The sequence below is a fragment of the Scyliorhinus canicula genome, chromosome 5 (genome assembly GCF_902713615.1).
Source record: "Scyliorhinus canicula chromosome 5, sScyCan1.1, whole genome shotgun sequence".
NCBI lineage: Eukaryota > Metazoa > Chordata > Chondrichthyes > Carcharhiniformes > Scyliorhinidae > Scyliorhinus > Scyliorhinus canicula.
The window spans coordinates 147984013-147990012 of NC_052150.1; positions in this window are offsets into that span (position 1 = coordinate 147984013).

Sequence of the window (6000 nt, forward strand, 5' to 3'; positions counted from 1 at the left end):
TTATACTGGGAGTGACCTTAATTAGCTTTGGGTGAAACTTCTACCCCCATCTAGGAAGAAATCCTACCTTTCAGAGGAGCCGGCCAATCTGATTGACCTGTGGCTCTGTCGGTCCTGACAGCTTCGGGTTTGAGTGGTGGCCACTGCTGGGATGACAGGCAGTCCCAAAGCAGTGATGAAACCTAGAGCTCAAGGTAAATCCAGGATTTTGGATGGACCTAGCTTGTAGACCCCCATTGAGGATGCTGGCATGGATTTTAGAGTCCAGGGAGGAGGGTTAAAGGAGGGAATGTCTTTTTGTTTGGAAGGGGGTGGGGGAGGTGTGCCTCTAAATAGGTTCAGCTGCTCCCAAAAGAAGGTTTCCCCACTTTCTTGACTGGCAGCAGCCCAGATATTGAAAACAGCAGCAAAGGCGGAATGAGGCCTTATAAGAGACCATTAGTTGACCACTTAAGGACCTTGATAGGCCCAAGGGCAAGCTGACTGCCTGGCTCCAACCTGCCCACTAGAGGGAGGTCGGGATTGGGCAGCAAGGTGGCGGGACGCCCATACGTTTTGTTTTATGAGCCTCACCCATCTTCAAGTACACCAGACAGGAGAGTAAAATCCAGCTCCAGGCCTGAATTCCTCCAAACGGGTCTAATCCAATCACCTGCTACAGTATCAAATGACAGCCTATGTAACTGTGACAGAGGTGGCTGTTTGGATGTTCCCTTCTCATCTTTCTCTACCTTTCTCTACCTGTCTGCAGCCTTTGGCACAGTTGGCCACTCATCCTTTTCTAATGCCTCTGCACTTTCAACCAGTTGGGTGGAACTATATTCACCAAGTTCCATTTTTGACTATCTTATTCTGCAATTGCCTCTCTTCCAGCTTTGACGCTGCTTTGATGTCCCCCAAGAATCTAATCTTGGGCTTTTTCCTATTTCTCAGGGATCCACTATCCACAACAATATAATCCAGAAACACACCATTAGTTTTCATGTATGCCGACGACACCCATTTCTACCTCATCTTTTCTTGACCGCCAGAGATGACCAGAAATTTCCTCTAGTTAAACATTTGAAAGACTGAAGCTATTGTCTTTGATCTCTGCAACAGACTTTCTTCTCTAGCTACAGGTACTATAGCTCTCCATGGTTAACTGTCTGAGACTGAATGGATTTACAGCCTTGGTGTTATATTTGACCCAGGAAAGAACATTTGATCACATTTCATGCCATCACAAAGACTGCCAATTTTCACCCCATACAATCACTTTCCAACCATGCCTCAGCTCATCTTAAACCTCTATCCATGATGGTTTCCATATCCTAACCCTCAATATAATTGCCATGTTCTTTCCCTGCCAAATGCAGTTCACCGATCACTCTTATGCTCACTGACCTATATTGGTCCCTAGTCCAGCAACAGTTTTTAAACATCATCCTTGTTTTCAAGTCCATAGCTCCACTCTTCCCCACCTCCTAATCTCCTCCAGCCCCACAGATATCTGTGTGCAACTAATTCTGATCCCTTGAGTATTTACAATTTTAAGTGCTGCACCATTGGTGACCATGCCTTCAGCTATCTAGGCCCTAAACCTTCCTCCCTAAACCTCCCTGGATCACTATCTTGCACATACGTGTCTCTTAGTACACTCCTTAAAAACCTACTTGTTAGAATAAGCTTTTGTCCTCCTGCCCTAATATCACCATTATATGGTTTGGTGTGTTCTCTTGATTTTACAATTCTCAAGTTATTGCCTTGGGTTGTTTCATTTATATTGTAGGTGCTGTATAAATAAATGCAACACTATCAATTGAGTGTCAGTGTAGTTTAATTTTAAATACCAAAAACAGTATTTGTTGCGTTCAATTTGAATATATAAACATCTGGAACTAAAAAATCTTTGATCCACCAGATTGTATATATTTACTGTCTTATGCTGACAAACATCTCCAAGTCACTTCCTATCAATTAATCTTGAAGTTAAGATAATGTTATGTAGGCAAACGCAGCAGGGAATTTTCAGACAGCCTGTATTCGATATAGCAATAAGATAAATGACTGTTGCTTGAAAGATGAATGCTTGGTGCAGCAGTGGGAGATCGCTGTGCTCTTTGATTCGTACCTTGGGACCTTTTACATTCTTTTGAGCATGTAGTGAAGGCTTTGGTTCTAATTACGCCTACAAAACAGCATGTTTAATCATGTATTAATCCTTTAAAATTGAAGTATGTAATTAAATTAACAAGTGAAGTGTTGGAATGAAGCTTAGATTATGCACTTAAATCTTGGGAGTTTGACTCTTCTAACATGAGGTGAGTTTGCTCATTATAAATCACTTTTGTGTTTTATGGTAACAGCACCAAAATTCTTGGCAATTATCCAATGGATAAAGCAAGACCTTTTAGTCTACTGTTCACATTTGCTGTAAATTCTCATCCAACATTTACATGAGCTCATTTTCTTTTGAGCAAAATAGTATTTTTCAATCAAGTGCAGTGGTGATGGTACTGGTCTTGCAGTTCAAATTCCATTGATACAAAAGCAAAATAATACGGATGCTAAAACTCTGAAATTAAAACAGAAAATGCTGGACATATTTATCAGTTCTGGCCAGAAATATTAACACTGTTTCTCTCTTCACAGATACTGCCTCAACTGCTTAGTCGTTCCAGCATTTTCTGTTTTTAGTTCAAGCAAGATAGCATGATAGAAATATATTTGTAAGATTGAGTTCAGTTAATGTTGGAATCTAGTGCATTGGAAACACAATTTTCTTTGGATAAACTGTTCAATTGCACTTTTAAAAAAAACTAATTGGTTGAGTAATATCCTTGAGGGAAGGGAACCTTTTATCACTGTCTTGCAAATAATTCCAATTTACAACTCTGTGGCTGACTCTTAAAGGGCTTAGCAAATCATTGCAAGTGTGAGCACAATTTCCACACAGCCCTAGTTTACACCATTATCATGGATCCAAGGAATAGGTCTGTCACCAATTCAGGCCGCCTATTGATGAGTACTTAATGTGATCTTGTCAGTATCACCAACACCCTGAAAACAATATCTTTTTTTAAATATACAGGTCTAGAAATTTGATCTTGCCTGTTGCAGAGAAAAGTTTAGCTATGCAACTATACAGCTATTTGGCTGTAGGGTACTTCACTCTCCGGCTCATGCAAAACCAGACAAAAGACTCTTTGGGTTAGAAACAAGGCCTTTATTGTGCACTACAGCACAGGCTGCTGACGTTCCAGAGAGGGACATCAGAGTCTCGATTCAAGGATTCCACGCTTGTACTGCAGATATGATTACAAGAAATTGGCGCATACCAATCAGTTATTAGTAGATATATATGTCCAATTACAAACTATCGATTAGGTTTACATCATGCATAGTTGATCTGATCTTGGTCTCAACTCCACCTTCCTGTCTGCCACATGTAATCGTGGACTTGCGTAAAGTTAAGAGTCTGTCTATTTCCGCCTTGAATGTATTCAATGATCGGCCTCCACAGCTCTAACCCCATAGAGAATTCATGCTCTGAAAGAAGAAATTACTCTTTATCTCCATCTTAAATGTGTGACCCCTTTATAGGGCAATCCCCTAGTTTGAGATTGCCCACTCTCTCCACAACTGAAACAATGCTATAGGATCTTTTGCATCTCCTGAGGGGGCTAACTGGGCTGCGGCTTCACGTTTCATCCAAAAGATACCACCTCTGACGATGCAGTACTTCCTCGGAGCTGCACTGGGAGTATCAGTCTAGATTTTTGTTCAAGGTCTTGGGTGGGACTGGAATCCACAACCTTGGATAAGAGAATTTTGCTACCTATGGTTTTTCATTAGCTGCATGCCTGACTCTATCAAAAGTCCGAGATATTTTTTAAACCTTTGTACCCAATTTTGTGTTTTGTTTTAAAGCTCTGTAAGCACAGAAAGATATTCCAGGTGGATCACTCAGGATATGGTAGCATCATAGTTATATTACTGCACAAGTAAACCAGAGGCCTTGATTTCATAATCTGGAAGTGTGAGTTCAAATTCCACCATGGCAGCTGGGAAAATGAAATGAGGTCAGATAATTCAATAAAACTGGAATTTTAAAAAAAAACTAATATCTTGTGACAATTAAACTACCAGATTGTCACAAATAAGCCACCTTGACTTCGATCATATCTCTGTTCTTTGGACACAATAATTATGAGTAATAATGAGACAGTACTCAAAGTCCAAATTGAACACTAATGCTAGTTAACAATGCACTGTAAGTCATGCATGCGTTACAATGCAATATATGTACAATCACTCACTTATGTGGTGACTTCACATTGATCACACATTTCAGAAAATAATTTGCTCAACTGCAGGACTAAATCATCCTTTACAATGATGTTCATACTTTTCAAGGTGGGCATGGATGATCCATTTACTTGGCCATACTGTCCTATCAAATTCCACCTTAAGTGGCATTTAAGGTGGTTAGCACTGCTTCCTCCGGGACCTGTATTTGATTCCAGCCTTGGGTGACTGTGTGGAGTTTATGTTCTTCCTGTGTCTACATGGGTTTCCTACTGGTGCTCCGGTTTCCTCCCACAGTCCAAAGATGTGCCGGTTAGGTGGGGGTACAGAATAGGGTGTGGCGTGGGCCCAGGTAGGGTGCTTTTTCAGAGGATCGATGCAGACTTGATAGGCTGAGTGGCCGCCTGCACTGTAGGGATTCTGTGGAAGCTATAATGCCCATTGATTGATTGTTTTCTTTGTTTAAACCCTGGGATTAAATCCTGCCTTGACATGTTCCATTTCTTTAAACTTTTTTCTCAGTAAAACTTAATTGTGGCATTGGCTGCTGTGCAATGCATGAGAAGAGAAACCTTGACATCACCAATGTCAGCTTGTCATCTTCTTGCAGCCTTCAAATAAACTTTTTCAGGACTTGAATTGAGATTTTAATGATACCATGTCTCCATGTTACTTGTATTTAATTTATTTTTTTAAAAAATATTTTTATTCTCCTTTTTCACAATTTCATCCAAATTGAAACCCACCAACATACCATCAGCAATAAAAACTGCAATGTCAACCCCTGGTCAACAATCCCCTCCTCCCACCAACCCCCAAACAGACGCTAACATTTTAAATACAAACATTTTAAAAAATGAATCATGAATCCACCATCCACCCATACATAGACATCAACAACATACACAGTCCAAACCCCACCCCCCCACCCCCATTAATGTTCGATGTCATCCAATTCTTGAAAATGCATAATGAACAAAGCCCATGATTTGCAGAACCCTTCCATCCTTCCCCTCAACTAGGGCTTACCTTCTCAAGTGTTTAAAATCTCCAACAGATCCACGCCACGCCAGGGCATAGGGTGGAGAGACCGACCACCACCCCAACAGAATCCACCTTCGGGCAATCAGTGAGTCAAAGGCTACAACATCTGCCTCCACACCCACTTCCAACCCCAGCCGATTCGATACTCCGAATATGGCCTCCAGAGGACCCGGCTCAAGCCTCACATGTACCACCTTTTGAAGTTACCCTGAAAACCTCCCTCCAATGCCCTTCCAGCTTTGGACAGGACCAAAACATATGAACATGGTTTGCGCCCACTCCCCCACCCTGCAACGCTCACAAACAACCTCTACCCCCTCGAAGAGTCGGCGCATCCGCGCCTTTGTGAGGTGCACCCACCTTCAGTTGTATCCGCCCCAACCTCGTGCACGAAGTTGAGGCATTCACCCTCTGGAGCACCTCGCACCACAACCCCTCCTCCATGCTCTCTCCCAACTCCTCCTCCCACTTTGTTTTAATCCCCTTCAGAGGTGGCTTCTCTTGTTCCAGAATCGTCCCATAAATCGACACCACCCACTTCTCCATCCCCCCTGTCGTCAGCACCTCCTCCCAACAGTGTGGAAGCTGGCGCAACCGGAAAGCTCTGTATCTCCTTGGCGAAATCCCGGACCTGCATATACCTAAATATTTCCCCTGCCCCAATCC